At 36.4% G+C, this 17,573-nt stretch overlaps 1 protein-coding gene across 3 annotated transcripts in view; it reads right to left on the bottom strand.

Moving 5' to 3' along the window:
* tiam2a (TIAM Rac1 associated GEF 2a) overlaps window positions 1-17,573 on the bottom strand; it is an 86,439-nt gene that overhangs the window by 58,707 nt on the left and 10,159 nt on the right. For 2 of the 3 annotated variants that reach the window (XM_026285322.1, XM_026285323.1), the window contains exon 1: window positions 15,200-15,803. The exons of the other annotated variant lie outside the window; for it this stretch is intronic. The gene's annotated coding sequence lies outside the window, so the exon portion shown is untranslated. Of the gene's footprint in view, window positions 1-15,199; window positions 15,804-17,573 lie in introns of those variants that run through there. 3 annotated transcript variants of the gene reach the window in all.

Below are 17,573 nucleotides of genomic sequence, written 5' to 3'. Positions count from 1 at the left end.
AAAAATGCCCCTGCACAAACAAATATAATCTATTACGTCTGTTGCTAACAAAGTGAATATGAATAGTGTCGAATGCGGCATTCAATTAAGATCTTCTCATGTTGCGTCTTATTTTATTTTAGGTGTTTTTTCAGTGTTGCGCATTTTAACCAATCACACACAATTCTGTTGAGTTTAGGAATGCAACGGCAAAACAGAAGCATTCAGATGAGTCCTCACTGAAGCTCATCAGTTTTGTTGAGTGTGTGTGCGTTCGCTGACTGAATTCCGAACTCTTGGGAATTCCCTCATCATAAACAACAAAGCGCAGATGTATGTACTAAGAGATTAATTTAACAGTTTATACAGCTTTAGTGATTATAACGATAGTTTTGTTTTGTTTTTTGAGAAAATCAGCCGAAACAATAACTATAAGAATAACTTGAATCTTGAATCTTGAGAGTGCTTAAACTCGTGATAGATCAATGTTAGTGAAAATGTCACTCTCCATATATAATTTATTCGCTGTTTGAATAATCGTGGAAAGGAAACATTAATTATACATTTCTGATGCTATTATTAAATTCTCTAATAAGAACCTAAAATCTCATTAAATAAAATTTTTGTCCCATTAAAAAAAAAAAAAAATTATTAACCCTACATGACACCTATGTCTGGTTCTTGCCAAAAAAGATGCGTTTAAGATATTTATTACACAGTGGCGGATAGGGCTGGATACCGAACTTTGATGCCTTTATGGTATCAAACGAAAAAATTTGATACTATAAGTATCGAAAAATTATTTATAGTTCGGTGCCAAATTTCGGTTCCAAAAGGCAAGCGGGCGGTTTTTTTTTATTATTATTATTATTTTTTGCCAAGCGGCTGTGTCTGTGTGAGCTTGTAGTAGCATACGTGCATGTAAGGACCTAAATTCGCCGTGATTGGCTGTCCACCACCACGTGACGTGACGGGGAGGATTTCTGAAGATACTCGCAGTCACACAACACAAAAGTAGTTGTTTTTTCTCAAAATGTTTCCGTTTTACAATGCCAAAGAGGTCTAAAGTGTGGCTACACTTTGTAAAAGTGGATGCCGAGTCAGCATAGTGCAACATATGCGATAAGAGTATTGCAACCAATCCGGTAATTCCACCAATTTATTGAAGCATTTATTTGGATGAGTGTTTTGCCCACCCTCCCTTGTTTAGTTTGGTCTACTCCATTGCGTATGTTGAAACACGCCCCCTTTCACGTCATCTAAAAAAACAGAGAGAGAGAGAGAGAGACAGATCCGGTACAGCGATCTTCTCTGAGCAGCAAGCCACTGTATACTTCGAATTAGAAAATAACCGACTATGTTTACGAGAATATTTGCAGAGACGATAGCCCATGGGACTGGAAAACACAATAGCACCTGGGACGTGGGGCTAATGATTTTGCCAGCCCTAGACCTCAGATCTATCCAGTTTGTGAAACACTGGTTTTGTTAAACAAAATAAATGATTATTTTAAAAGATTGACTCAAAAGAATCATCGGTTCACTAATCGGATCATGAACTTGTATTACCGAGCCGAAGATGATATATTATTGAACCTCTCGAATGAATAAAGACTTCAAGTTCATCTGTAAAGCACATAAAGTTATCGTTTGAGTTTATAAACTTCTATTTCATGCATGATTCGTATGGATCTGCTAACTGAATGCAAATGAGTTCTAGAAGAATGTTTGTGTCTTGATTTTTTTTTTTCAACGGAGGATCAGTTGCCCTATTGGTTAAAATCCCCAAACTGTTTACTTAAATATCAAATTAATAAATTACATCAAAACAGGCATTTGCGTTATGATGTGGTGGGCTGCTGTGGGCCAGAAAGTCCAGGGCCACTTTTTGGTCCCAGTCTGTCCCTGAATGGCGCACCCCTATCCAAAAAGCACAACCAGTTTTATCAATAATGTTATCCTGAGTGTGAAGTGTTACCAGAATTTGTTTTAATTAAGGTGAAAAATAAAAGTTTTGTGTTTAATGTATTTGTGTTGATGTTGAAATGGATTTTAAAACATATGGTATTGAAAAAAGTATCGTTAGGAACTGGTATCGAAATTGGCACCAGATCGAAAGATTTTAAACAATACCCAGCCCTAGTGGCGGAGCCAGGATGTTTTTCATAGGGGTGGCCAGGGAGGGGCCAGCAACCAGGCAAGTGTGTTTTACTGACAAATAGTCTAACAATATCTCATCAGACTGCAGTTCACACTTGATCTACTGAAGCTCATTTGGCTGCTGTAGATTTTCTGCGCTCGCTTGACTCGCGCCTGACACTGAGGTGAAGCTCAAGTGTGCATCTGAAAATTCTCCGGTTTGATGTGGATAGATACGGCGGTTCTGCATCTAAATAAATCCATTCCTTGTAAAGAAAAAAAAAACAGACAAAAACTGCAGTTTTCAGTGGGGTGGCCAAAGGAAAGGCCACGCTTTCGTTAGTGGTGGCCACCCTGTTAATACATTTGTCTGCTTTTAGCCTTACCCTGGAGTCGGTTCACCCTCTGCCTATGATGCTTTTCATACTTTTCTGGCTTACTTGGCAGACACAATTTTTTTTTAAAGACAAACAAAGCTTTTACAGGTTTGGAACAACACTGGGGTAATTGATTAATGACAAAAAATTTCATTTTGGGGTGGAGTATCCCTTTAAGGTCATTTAGGTACTGCCCCAGTTATAAGCTGTTGTACACTTCAAGGTACCATTTTTGGATGATGTATAGTGTAGTCAGCTGGTCATATTAGTAACTTATGTACAGTATTCTCACCCATAGTCACCACAATATTTTAATAACTCCACAGTTATACAGTATATACTATACAGCCCTATATTAAACACTTTCCTTTAAAACATAAAATATATAATGGACTCGTTTTATACATTGAATCAAAATGGACTTTAAGACCAAGCGGAATTTCATTAAATGTTGAGACTTAATTATTGTGTGATACATAAAAGGCTTGCCATAGTATACAGTCACACCGGTACAAGGGACATAATCAAACTTAAGTAAAAACAACGGGTTTATGAGCAGCTCCAATGAAGTATTTGCGACCCATGATAAATGAATCTAAATAAACATTGAAATTCAGATGTACTTTGCTGACATATCAGTTACACATGCAGCATAGCAGAATTACATTTACACCTGACAAGAATAACTGTGTAGTTCAGGATTTTTGTGGGAAGCACAAATTACAGTGGGTCATGATGAGTGTGTAAAATATATAACAGTGAACCAAACACCAAAGGAGTATAAGTCTAGACCGAGCGGCAACCTCTCGCTCTCTCTCTCGTGAAGACAACAAGGAAGTGACTAAAACTGTATTTCATCCACTGCCCGCTTCAGGCTGGCTGCAAAAGGGAGTCAGTCCCATAGACTCCCCATGTTAAAAAGGCCAACTTTACAGCCTGGTTAAAAAAATTATTTTGGTCAATATAGATTTTGCCCTTCATGACAACTGTGAAGGGGAAGACTTTATTTTATATACCTCATCCACTTATATTATATTAAGCCATAAAGTTGTGCAAAATTAAGGGCATGGCCATTTGACTGACAGGTGGATTGTCACTGCAGACACCGCCTTCGAACTAGGTGGGCGTGGCTTCAGTAACCAGATCCCGCCTTTTTGCCCATTTTCGATTGTCCGGGAGAGTTGTGTGGTGAAGCGCTGCCAAGATGGCGACGGCCCGCTCTACACACTTTGAGCTTCAAATACGCTCTTCAGGAGTCTACGGGTGACGTCACGGACACTACGTCCATGTTTTTAAACAATCTATGGTCTAGACACATTTAGAAGCCAGTATCATTTAAAGAATGACTGAACGCTTGGCTCCCTTAACCAGTATTACATCTGTTTGACATTTCAGTCCATTCAACTGTATTCAGTATTGGCACTAGGTTTCCTTCCCCAGGTTCTTTGCTTCAATCAGCTTGTATTCTTGTCAGTCTGTGTAGTTCATGATAGCTGTCAGACAGACACTGGAGAGGCAAATCACACTCTTCACTCAACTCTGTAGCTGGAATTTGCTCTTTAAAGTACTAAATGTCAGCCATGACCCCGAGAGCTATCATGTAGTTCTAGTAAGACACTGATACGCACAAAAAGCAAAATGACAATGGCTATAAACAACGGTGTGTCAGACCACATCATCAAACATCCAGAGTATCTCTTTTGATTGTTTGAGACTGTTTGTAACAGAGAGAGGATGAACTATGAGTAAACAGGAAGAAAGAATATGAAAAGCTAAGATGCTTGCTAATTAATCACACTGCCAGACATTCTGGCCTCTGAGAAACAACGAGTGCCACAAAGGCAAATCTGTAACAGATGTGTGCGCACATATCACTTGAACCAAAAGCCAAATCTGTGATGTTTCAGTGATGGCTCAGAAGACCAAATGCTGACAAATGAAGAGGAAGAGACAAGAACACGCATGAATATACTTCTTATGAAGTGAACCATGTTTTGAAATTAATTGGGTGTAAAAAATTGTGCCCACAGACATGAGCCCTCACCCACTGCAATCTATCTCCACTGACACACAAGCTACACACGGAGGAACCTAAATCATATTATCTGAACCACTAAATTGAATAAGGTTGACCTGACTTGCTCTGTGTTCTTTGTCGAGCAATCTGTCACGTCAAGGTGCTAGAGTCCAATGAAATCAATGTGGTCTGGCTGCTGGCTTTTCTGTCAATTCTCAGCTGTAAACCCCACTGAACCAGAGGGAGTCACTGAGCATGGATACAGGAGCATTAAATGGATACTTTACCCAAAAGTTAAAACCAAATCCATAAGACTTTGGTTATTTTCACATATTTTAATAAATACCCAAGGTTTCGGTCCAGGTAACCAACATGTAAAATATCCAAAAAAAGACAAAACAATATAAAATGGATCTATATAAATTGAGCAGTTTAAACTAAGTCTTAAAAAAAAAAAAGATACTATTGCTTTATTTGGTGAACAGATTTAATTTAAATCATTTATTCACATTAGAAACACACATGGAAACATGGAAGCTCCTGTGTGTGTTATGTGTTCAAGAGAAATGTACTCTATTGTATGCTTGTCAACAATTGCTAAGATGTAAATAAAAGTCTAAATGAAATATGGGCTTTATATTACAGTCGTATATATTTACAATTTAAGATGTGATTAAAACGCTTGATTCAATGATTTGTTTGAAGACACATTTAAGTCCTTTTGCATCTTCTAAGTTTTGTTTATCTGTAACTTCAATGGCAGGACAGAAATCATAATCTTAATTAAAGAAATAAAAAACCTTTTGCTTCGAAGATTAACCAAATCTTATAGTTTGGAATGACATGAAGGCGAGTAAATGACAGATTTTTACATTTTGGGTAAACTAACATCTGCAGTTAAACTCTGTGTTAGTGTAGCAACCATGTCCTCTTCACCTTTAGGAATTACTTAATTTGCCATTTATTTTGTCATCCCTCTGTCCTAAATGTGTGAAGAGACCTCTGAGTGAAGATGATAAAACCAGTTGGAAGTAGACATGAACAAGCAGTAAAGCACAGTAGGTAGCGTTTAGAGAAAGACAGAAATAATGTGGTTACCCCATAAACAAAACAGGCCCTGCCTTTTGTTTGTGACACCACTTGTCATGGAGAAGACAGGAAGTCAAACAAACATTTACATGTTCTTAAACCATTTCGATTTTTGAACTCTCTATGGTGTTTATCAATAAACACCAAATACTTAAATACTTCATCTCAAAATGGATTCTTCTTTCTTTATATTTTATAGTTCTGAATGCTCTTTACAGTTGTGTTCTTTTGAAATATTTGTTTACTTTGAACATTTAAATAAGCCAAAACCCAAAATCTACAGATTTTTGAACGATGTCAGACACAAAGCAGGTTTCTCCTTGAAATCATCACAGAATACTTTTCTTTTCTTTAGTTGATTTTTCCTAAAGGTTAAGTTAATAGCACTTAGAAACCACCTGTTATTTCTTGTTAGAATTTGTAGTCCTTTTCACTCACAAATGCTGGTAAAGTTTCAGAAAACGTCCAGCAACTGTTCTGGAATTGCGTGATTTTTGTGATTCTCAATGAACAAATGTAGGGTCTGATACCGGGATTGAATCTTCCAGCATTCCAACGGAGTGATTCATGGTCTTTCTTTCAGCGGACAGGCACCCAAGTGTCTGAAAGATCAGGCTTTGTACCATGTTCAAAATACTTTGCACTGTCAATTTGTTCTTTTCACACACAGGAAACATGTTCAAGTTTATTAATTAATATTATTTTTATTGGGTGGGAGGGGGTTGTTACAATACTTTATCCTATCACAGCTTAATGTGGCAAATAAAAAAAAAATTTAAGCTATTTTTGTTGGCCAAAACAAGTATAACAAGAGGAATTTTTAAAACCTTTTTGTTAAACATTCAAAAACATTTGTTTAAATGTCACGTCACCTTGTAGCTCAACCAATGCTTTGAGAAACTACTTGTTTTTCTAAACAGAAAAGCATTGCTAGCAGTTGCAGCTGTGTTTGAAAACAACTTAGCAACAAAAATGTGTTTTTGGATTTGGTTTGAAACAATAAGTTAAACATGTTTTAAATTACTGGGTCCACAAACACACACACCAAAAGCAGTGACGAGGACTGCCAGCAACGTGACCTTCTAACCCAGAACGCAAAAGGTGAGGTGTTATACTAACACTGCAAGATAACAGCATGCCATGGCCTCATCACTAACAACTGCTTGATGGGTTTGTAAATATTCTTTAGGGCTTTCTTCTTTCAGCCCTGTCTTTCATGCATCTTTGAAACAACAGTGCAACAGCCATAACATTTCACTAGAAGCGAGGCTAATTAAAATAAGAATCTCAGGGCCAGATCAGATATGAATCTTGGACTGCAAAGGATATTCCTCAATAGATAAACAATTCCATTAACAAAGGCCTTCTGATGTTTATAGTGCCTTATCTTTGTTTATTTTCAAGATCTTGTTAATGGAGATACAGTCCGGAGAGTGGAGCACTGTTTATTTATTTTTATTTTTTTTTCCTTTTGTTTGATAATTTTATGGGTATCAGTGTGTGATAGCAGAAGTCAGAAGACTGCTAACACCTCTCCTTTTCAGTGGTGAAAGGTTTTCCTTAACCAAACCGACACAATATAAAACACACAACGCACGCCTCAATGTGCGTGAGGAATCCTCAAATGAGAGCGCTGCTGAGGTTATGAGACATTGTGTTTGCCCTGAAATAAACATGGATTGAAAAGATTTTAGAATAAATAACTTTATTTAATAACTGTATGCATGTGGTCCAGATACATACAAGTGGTGATCATTTAAAGCTTAATATACAACAGTTAGGTCTGCAAGCTTGTTTGACAGGTTCATGCATTAATTCAGTCTAATGAGGCAGGTTTGACTAAGTGGGTAATGAAAACAGCAATCTACAGCAATAATGTAGATTTAGTACCTTGTTTTGATTAATACATGGTACCTATTCAACATTCAAGACTCCAGAACTAATCACTATACTAATTAATAAACACATTATTTATCTGTCTGATGTGCTTTTTATAGTACATCAAAAGTATTTTTTTAACATCCAATTATGCTGTCAAACACGACAAGGACTGAGAAAAAAAAAAAAAAAAAAAACATGATTGATTTTTTTTTTTTTTTAGGTGAGACTACATTAAATTTACACAAAGTTAGTATTGGACTTGAATAACATAACATAACATAATCAAATGTTGAATAATTATAAGCAAGATACTACTTGGAAAAGTCTTAAGGGGCACAATGACTGTGGTTCCAGCCGGACAGTGAGGATTTTTTTTTTTTTTTTTTTTACCATTTTACCCTTTCTACAGTTTAGAGTGAGCCTCTGCATCAAAACAACAGAACTGTACACTACAATCACTCAGAGTTATTTATGGTATGACCTTTCAGCACTATATCTTCTAATATTTTTTATCTAGAGCCAAACGCATTACATTCTTTCTGCATTAAGTTCTTTCTGCTCTGTGAAAATTGCTTCTTTCTTCTTTCAAACAAACATTATTTGTTTGTTTTTAGTTGACACTTATTTTAAGCAAAATTTTTGCTCTCGGGGCCCACATCTCTGATGACTCTTTTGACGGTTTAGAATTTTTTTTCTTTTACAAAGTCCTGCTGCTGCCCAGATGGAAATTTATAACGATTCCAAAAAAGTATTGTATAAATATAAAGACTAGACCTCTTGGAACAATAACTGAATACACCTGATATAGAGTTGACTGTTGCCAGGTTTTGTGATTTTTACAGAATGTTTCATACTTGATGTTCAACTATAATATAGCCTAGATAACTGTTCAACTATAATGCATGGTTTCACATCAGAGAGAGACATACTTGTGAATATTGTGAATATATACGCACTACAACAAAACAGATATTTGTTAAAAATACACTGACATTCACCACCACAGAAAAACTCATTTTAGCTATATAAACCCATACGCCATGTTCCAAAACCTTGCTGCCTTATTAGTAGGACTGCAGCAAATTATTATTTTGATAATCGATTAATCTAATGATTATTACTAGAGTACACTGTAGAGCTCCACACTGCTGTAATCAGATGCATTCTTAACTGCTGCTTTCTCACTGCTGTCATTTTTTTGCTATGTTTATTTCGTTATTGAGAGGAAAGTGCGCAGTATTTATATATATTCACCCAAACGCAGCTCAGCAGCTTCAGATTTGTCTTCTTCTCTTGAATTGCATCCAATTGGGCTGAATTACAGTCTTGTGCTACAGCACTCTAATGGTCAAACCGCATCAGGTAATATGAGATCAAACAACAACAACATTTGTTGATAATTTTTCATATTGGCCATGACGTCGATAAGCCCTAAATAAGAAACATCAAAAGTAACATATGCAGATAGGGTGCCACAGAAACCCCATGGAGCACCGCTAATACGTTGCTATGCTTATGGCACAATATTACACACAAGCATAAAACACTGATAACATAAGTTCTGTAGAAGTGCTACGGCAGTGCCATAATTTCTCATGGTCATTTATCTTCCTCCTGCAGGACAGGACATCTGAGATGAAGCAGCAGTGATGCTGTTCTGCACAGGAACTGAGCAGACAAACAGATGCCTGAGCGCTGAGAGGTTAGGCCAGGTCAAGCGGTTCATTCACAGAGAAGACGAGAAAGAATTTGCTCCATGTACCATTTGTTCATGCTTGGACAGGAGACAGAGACGAGCTTCACCCCGAAAGACCTGCTTTGACTAGAAAAGGTGACCTTCCTCTGCTTTCTATCCGCTTATCCGCACTCATGAGAAAGCGAACATTACTCAAGGTGAAGGGGACACACTTAGGCTTTGCTTTTGAAAGGTATTCGGCTGTATATGACAGCAGATATTGGAGTGCGGAAGAAATTTCTGAGTAATTTATGCATCTTAATATGAGTGATTTTTTTGCTAAATGTAATTTAAGCATAATTAAAGTAAGGGTCCTGTGGTGAAACGTCAAAAAAGACCATGGGGATTAGAAACAGCATGTTAATGACACTCACAATTGGCAGATAGATTTATAAATGCTGCATCGTCACCTGCTCACAGCCATGGAAATGGAAAAAACATGCAATCTTCCAACAGATTTTTTTTAGCAGTAACATGGAAAAAATGAGATGATTAAACAGCTTGTTGTTAGCCAAGAATAAACAGTGCAGTCTACAGAAGAAGATCAAATGGGACAAACCAGTTCATGGCTATAATGAACGACATCATTCGGAGCCATGCATTGAATAATAATAACGGAGGCCAAAGTTTCCAGAGAGGCACAAGTCTGCACGTGCCATTAGACCACAGGGTTTAACAGCACTTTTACAGGAAAAAATGTATCTTTCGTTCTGAAAATTACTGAAAGTTTCCTGTCATATGGAGGTGATCCCAGTAAAAAAAGAAAAGAAAAAAGCTAGGAACCATTACCAAGGACAACACTAAAACTTGCATGAAAGTAAAAGAGTGTGAGGATGACGGTTAAATGGACGCCTTCTTAATCCAGGTGGATTATTTGTTACTGTACAGGGTGTGTTTGGCACAAAACTGTTCTAATTACAGGACATGGACCGGGGAATGAACTGAGCAACAATACTCAAGCCATTTGGGAACAGATTTTTTAGTTCTAATCCTTGCAAAGAAGCTCATATTTAAAAGGGGTGAAACGTGCACAGATATAGGGTAGCAACAAATGGTGGCAGTATATGCAGTGATACCCACAACCCCCTCGCATTTTTGTCCAAAATGTCCCATCTGGAGAGTGCAACAAAAGGCTTGTTGAGTCTGAGGCATGGTGGGACAGTGGTGACCCACAGAATCTAATCCCTCAGGGCAAATCACACTCTCAAACCAAGTCTTGAACAAGAGGAATTACAATCAGCACTACTTAGACAGCTGGAGGAGGGGAGAAGTCTACTAAACACTAAGGATTGCATCTCTCTCTATAACCTGTGCATCTAAGACTATTCTCCTGGCGAGTCTTAAGGCCATTGAGGCTGAGCTGACACGGATTAGAAGAAAGCTTTTCAAATGACAAGTGAATGTCGGCCAGGAATAGCCACAAACATACCACATGCATTTTCACGTTCACAGTTGCATTAGGTCCTCAGCAAAATTGCAGTTAGCAATATCAGTAAAATTTCTTGGTATCTATAACAAATTTGTTACTATAGCAAAAGCTATTTCAAAAAAAAAAAAATTATATATATATAATATATATATATATATATATATATATATATATATATATATATATATATATATTAAATAAAGTAATCATTATTAGCATGATTACTTAAATAACACAAATTAAGAAAACACTAGCATGTTAATGTCACATATATATATTCTGACATTAGTTATTGGTTATTAAATGTGTTTGAAAGCAACGCATATCAGCATGTACCAGACTGACTCTGTAATGGTGCGGCAGAAAAGCTGATCTGATAACACTAGTCCTCTAACAGAGCAACATTAAAGTAATGCCTGAATAAATGAATCCGTGTGTTTACTCTGAATTTCAGAATAGCTAATGGTGACTGAAAATCATTCAGACAGCAATTTCCAGACATTCATGTCAGGGTGTCTTCTTTTTTCTTCCTCTTCAGAATCTCGCTCAGCAGGAGCTTTGTCACACATTTACCAATTAAAAATGTCAGAAGGGATGACTGAATAATTGACTGCTTCTGATTTTTCTTGAAGCTGGCTGAAATTCTAACACAAGCACTCACACAAACATGAACTACTGTAATGAAATGAACTGGGATAACGTGGGAATACATTTGCAGTAGAAAGCATATGTTCCTTCACAGCTTCAGTAAGGTCTGCCTCCCTTATCTATTTAATAAGTGAAGCCCCAGAAAAATGTTTGGTTACATAATTATCATGAGTAACAATCGGGATGAAGGATACATGGTTTCACGTTTGATCCGATGCAAGCAGAACAGCAGTTTGTCAGTATTTTTGAAGCTATTATTTTAAGCTACTGTCCGAGTCCATCAACTGACTGCCTCCTTTAATTAAAAAAGTAAAATAAAAAATAAGAAATTGACTATTAAGGATTCCTGCTGAGAATCACGTCTGTGAGTCTCTTGACAAAGCACACGAGCAATCAAAAGGAAAAACTGTATTTATGTAATCATAAAAACCTAGTTTTCTGTAACTTAATGTTGTTCTTGAGCCAGTATAGAAAGACAGTTCTTATATTAAGATGCATATCCACTGATCTGGGAATCCTCAGCCTTTTCATTCTCTACCTCTCCCTCCTGCTTGTAAGCAGCATAAAAGGGCTCATTCATGTAACAGCATTCATCCACCGCACGCAATGCTCCCAAGAATTTTGTGTAAAATGTAAAGAAATATGAGAGTGTTGCACTAAAATCCGAAAACAAGTGGTCACAGAAGACGCTTTTGAAACACGTGATAATTCCAGGTGGAAACGGTAACGAGTCTCGACTGACCACTGATGATCAGATCGCTGAAAACAACTCAATACCAGGAGGAAACAGGCCTAACATCTACATGTGCTTTGAAGAAAAGTATTCTTTTCTCATGAAAGGTGTATTTAAGAAGACATTCAGGTCTTTACTATCAGACCTTTTCCTCCAGTCGATTATAGCTCACTATCAGATGAGCTGCTCTTTAGGGTTTCTGAAGTCTGCACAGTCAGTCAAGACTACAAATGTTGTTTGAAGGGTGGAAGAATGATCACTAGAGAGCGCAAAAACTGAGATAAAAAAGGGGGCTCCTACCCACAAAGATTTTGAAACACTTGGGGCTCTGGAAACATATGTTGAGAAGCGTGATCGATATATAAAAGCTGTCAATATGGTTTGATTTAGAGAAATGACAGGGATTGAAAGGAATGAATCTCTGGCTTGTGGCTTTACTCCTCACATCCATCAAACAGAACAATAGAGAAATGCAGCACTTTATTTCAGAGTGTCCTGACCCAGCTGTGTTTACTCTTATGATTAGTGTTAAAAGAACAGCTGCCGGACCCAGTGTCAGCTGGATGCACCCTCCTTCCCTCACACACACACACACACACACACACACACCTGATCTGCACTGTGTTATAATAAAAAAAGATAAGATTCTCAAAATCGGTAGGAAATGTTTCTGTGTGTGGGTTTGGAATGACACAACAGCAAGTAAATGCCAGATTGCAAATGCCGTTTTTTTAAAGCTACTTTTTCACATGTACTCACATTACTCACAATAACTCTAACAACTAATTGTACACATTAATTCAGCTTCCCTGGCATTGTTGATCTTCATTATTTGTATAAATCCTGCTGGAAACTCCTAAGATTTGACAGATGTATTAGTATGTATTATCATAAAGCTTTCAATTTGTCACCATTTCTTTTTTCATTGACCTAGACATGAAAAACCATATGTTTAGCTAGGTTAGTCTCTCTCTGGTGAATCATGAACGGTTGGAATTTATATAGGGATTTGTGACTCAACAAGCCATCATTTTGTTGGACATGATGTCAGAAGACAGTCTAAAGGCGCAGGGAAAAAACATTATGTTTATTGTTAGAGGAACATGTCTGTGATTTGGCAGTCTGTCCTTGGACAGCCTGGAAAGATGGTTAGGAAAAAAACATTGACTGGCCGCTAGACTGTGGCTCACTGCCTCCAGGACGCATTCAACACCCGTCTTACCTCACCTGCTTTTTATAGCCAGCTCTAAAAACAGCCAGATCCATGCACAGAGGCTGCCCTTGTGCAATTACTTTTGAGCCAAATATAATCTCTAGAAGACGGAAACACATCATCAAATTGACCAAGATTACCCGTTAATGGTCAGAACATAAAAGACTTAAGTTTAACAGAACGACAAAAGCCTTCTCATGTGGACAAGCTTGAAAAACAACATTCGACTTACAGTGACTTACAGTTAGTGAACATTAAAAGAATTAGAAAAGAAATTCATAATGGCTGTCCCACAGAATCTACCTAAACAGTAAGAGACACACATACTCGCTGTACAATAGAGAATTTACAGCACCTTATAAGGGGAAAATGCGTAAAGGGTGGACATGATATACGGTTTTCCAAAGAGTGGTTTGCTTCACAGAATTAGGGCCAGGAACTTTGAGGGCAAGTTGTAAAAATAGGTTTGTAATGTTTCTTGTGGCAATGAATTGAAGTAGTGTTTTAAAACAGACGCTCAAGACATGTCTCAACTCCTCAACTTAAATAGGTACAGCATGATCCAGATATCACACGAAAACTATACCTTCCTTCTTCAATTTAGTTCAATAAGGCCTCAAATCATAAATTGGACTCACACTTTATTGAGCGAGTAAACCATGGTTTTACACTAGTCAAAAAATAACAGTGAAGACTCTACAATTAGGAACAGACTCTGTAAGTAAAAGTAAAACCTCTATAGCTCTTGAAAAAAACATTTGAATGAATTCATTAATTAATTGGATCACCCTTAGGAGTTACAAAGCAGACATCAGTCATGACAGAGAGAGGTCTCTCTGTGCCGAATAGCATGCCTGGACCTTCCTTCTGAGGTCAGCTTGTGTTTGTTCTAATCCTGACACTCCACAGGGTTCAATAGCCCTTTTGTCATGATGGTATTCCTCTCAAATTTAACACCACACCCTACCACTACATCTTCCTACTTGAAGGTTAACGTTAATGATGCGATCACCATGTGAGACCAACTGTCCACCTTTCATAAATGAGTAGAACAAGGCAGACTAGTTAATAAAATAACACATAAGGAATAGACTACTTTATGACTTGTATATGTAAGCTAAAGAGAACATGATCAATTTGCCATCTGATTCTTTTCTTTGTTGGAAAGCTGAATAACAATTTCAATTTGTATATTACAGTTTGCATATCATTTGCTTGAGAACAGAAGTAGGTCATTTAGTGTTTTCCTTTCATTGTTTATCAAATCACTTTATTTTCACATGCTATAGGCATAATATACAATGATAAAATCGCCATTTCCTTGAGCGGGACAATTCAGTATTTTATTCTACAGAGTAGGGAAGAAGACACAAATGATGCGTTTTAACTATTTTCAACTACCAACCAATTATGATTTTATAAAAACAATTTTTTTATTAAAATTAAAGTTTAAATTACCTCTGAAAACTAAAAATGTACTTTTCAGATAATTATTATTTTCTTAATTAGTACAGACATCAGAGTTTAATTTTTTAATATCGCAATTTCTTTTTTTCTTCTTTTTTTTACGACAAAAGCATTTATTTATATGTAAACTATTTTATTAGCCTACTTTATTTCAAGCTAACAATAAAAAGAACTAATGAGGTGTTGAACACATTAAAATTAGTGAAAAATATAGCTAAGTGTTTATACTTAAGTTACAAAATGTTAGTTTTAGATGATACTTGGGCACTTTATAATAAACATTTAAGCATATAAACACAAAACAATACGAAACACAATTTCATAACTTTAAACTTCGCTCAAAGGAAGGGGGGGGGGGTCTAGTTGTAGTTTACTATATAAAACCAAAATACCGTTACAGATAAAGTCATATTAAACACAATGCACACAAAACCTATTTAGATATGATGAAATAGCCTACCGCAGACAAAAACACAGATAACTTTTACTTACCAGATATTACAAAACAGCCACAGGATAGGGAATCAAAGAGCAACTTCTGTGTTATTTCTGAGAACGCATTCATTTGAATCAACGCTTTTTCAAGGACAAAGTTTTAATCCAGTTCTCTTCTCTAAAGATTGAGCACGCAAACTCTGACTGCTCAACTCTCACGACGCTGCGTGGACAGATTGACACGCCCCTAAACTTAAAAGACACCAGAGTTAACCAATGAGATTGAAGCTGTCGCAAACCTAATTAGATTATGCGCAGAGAAGAACCAATCCCGTTTCAGGAGGAGAGGACCTCACAGTGTTTATCCGAGTAACGCGTGTTTGGTTGCTGGGTTACATTATTAAGGCTATTTAGATCTCTGTTTGGTGACAGGCATCTACTCTTAAATTGACTCGTGTTTGGACCTGAAGGTTTGCGGCTGTGCAGTTTTTATTAGATTTTTGAGAAAAGAAAAAAAAAAGTTCTGAGGTTTCCAAATGGTGCATTTCAAAATCCTTCTTCAGTTATTGCATGAATCCTAAATTATGTTTGCTCCCATATATATCCGATGATTCACTCTCACATGGTAACAGCTTCAGTTTATGACCACATGATGGTTTATGAGGAAATTAAAGAAAGACATTTCAGAAAGATGTTGCTGTATTCATGAGTAGGCCTACATTACACACTAGTCAACAAATATACACTTATACCCTCATAGAAACAGTTGTACATAGTTATAAACACAATTTGTAAGGTTATCATGTGTTGATCAAGTGTTGAATGCTGTGGGCTTTCAAGAGTGTGTGTGAGAGAGAATCTTTGAGGATTTCTGCACAAAATGTGAAATGACACAATAAATCGATCTCAGGTTTCTCTGCCGCCTCAGTGCTGTCTCTTAGCAAACCTCAAACCACTCTCTAATCCACACAACATCTGAACAGCCACAAAGTTGAGCTCATAAATTATGTCCAAACATTTCATAATACTGCACAAATTTAATTAGCATGTTAAAACTGAATCTTTAATTCAGACCTTACCAAAGCTATTTTATATTAATTAATAAAAAAATAATAATTAAAAAAATCTACATACCTAAATGTGAGTAGCATGTATATCATCCTTGATTTATTCATTTCTGTGGTATATAATATGTATATAGTGCACAGTATGCAAACTTTGTGAGTGCATGGAATACCCCAATGACACAGAATAGATGCCAAAATGAGCAGTTAATAATAAGACTTATCAGGACAGCCTGCATTGTAATGCACTTAATATGACCTGACGTTTCTAGCAGGATGGATGGGAGAGAATTACTGCACTGATTTGAAGCATCTCTTTTTAGCTTGTAAAATGATAAAGGAAAAGATCATCCAAAAATAAAAATTCTGTCATCATAAACTCATCTAAACCTGGAACATAAGAATTTTGGCATTCAAAAAACATTGGACCCACCCCACTGACTTTCATTGTAAGAGATTTAACGTTCCAGTGTTTTAATCTTTGGGTGAACTATACTTAAAAAAAAAAATGGATTAAAAACTAAATGCACATTAGCCATACCCTGGAGACTGTGTGTGTGTGTGTGTGTGTGTGTATATGTATATATATATATATATTATATATATATATATATATATATATATATATATATATATATATATATATATATAAAAGATTAACCATGTACTTAAAATAGACTGCAATCCAGTTAATCTATATATATCCTAGCTGCAGCATGGCACAATGTCCTCAGAGGTTTTGTAAGGTTAGGTAGCATAGGCATCCAACTATTCATAGAAAAACAGTACGCAATGCTTTCTTGTTTTAATTAAGATTTTAAGGTCAGGGTCTTTAAAAAATAAAATAAATACAAGCAAACAGGTAATATATAAATCTTTTCTATATAAAAATATTTTCTATATAAAGCTTTTAGCTTTTTTTGTTAATTAAAACGTCTTCTCTTATTTTATTAAATTGTATTATTGCTTCCTTTTTTCTATTTAATTCTATTGAAATGTGTGCAGTTTTGAAGTTTTGTCAATACTGTACATCAAACAGTATGTCTGTTCTTTGTAGATTAATTTTGTCATATTTGAATGATATGATGGATATGTCTTAATTGCTTTCCAACCCTGGGAAATGCGACTGGCATTGCTTTCACCAGAAAAGGCCATTTCTCGTGTGCTGAAGAGTCTGAAAATGTCTTCTTGAGAAAAAATGGATGCAGCCATTCAAACACAGATTTCATCAGTAATATGCTCGATCAAACATTATCCCCTTTGCTTCAGCATTATCAGAGTGAGTACGACAAATGTTAATGTGACCTATCTGTTATTTGCAATGAAGCTTGTTTCTCATTTTCGCGGCTGTCCCTGAGGAAAAGCTC

The sequence above is a fragment of the Carassius auratus genome, chromosome 17 (genome assembly GCF_003368295.1).
Source record: "Carassius auratus strain Wakin chromosome 17, ASM336829v1, whole genome shotgun sequence".
Taxonomy (NCBI): Eukaryota; Metazoa; Chordata; class Actinopteri; order Cypriniformes; family Cyprinidae; genus Carassius; species Carassius auratus.
This window is presented reverse-complemented; position numbering and strand designations above follow the sequence as displayed.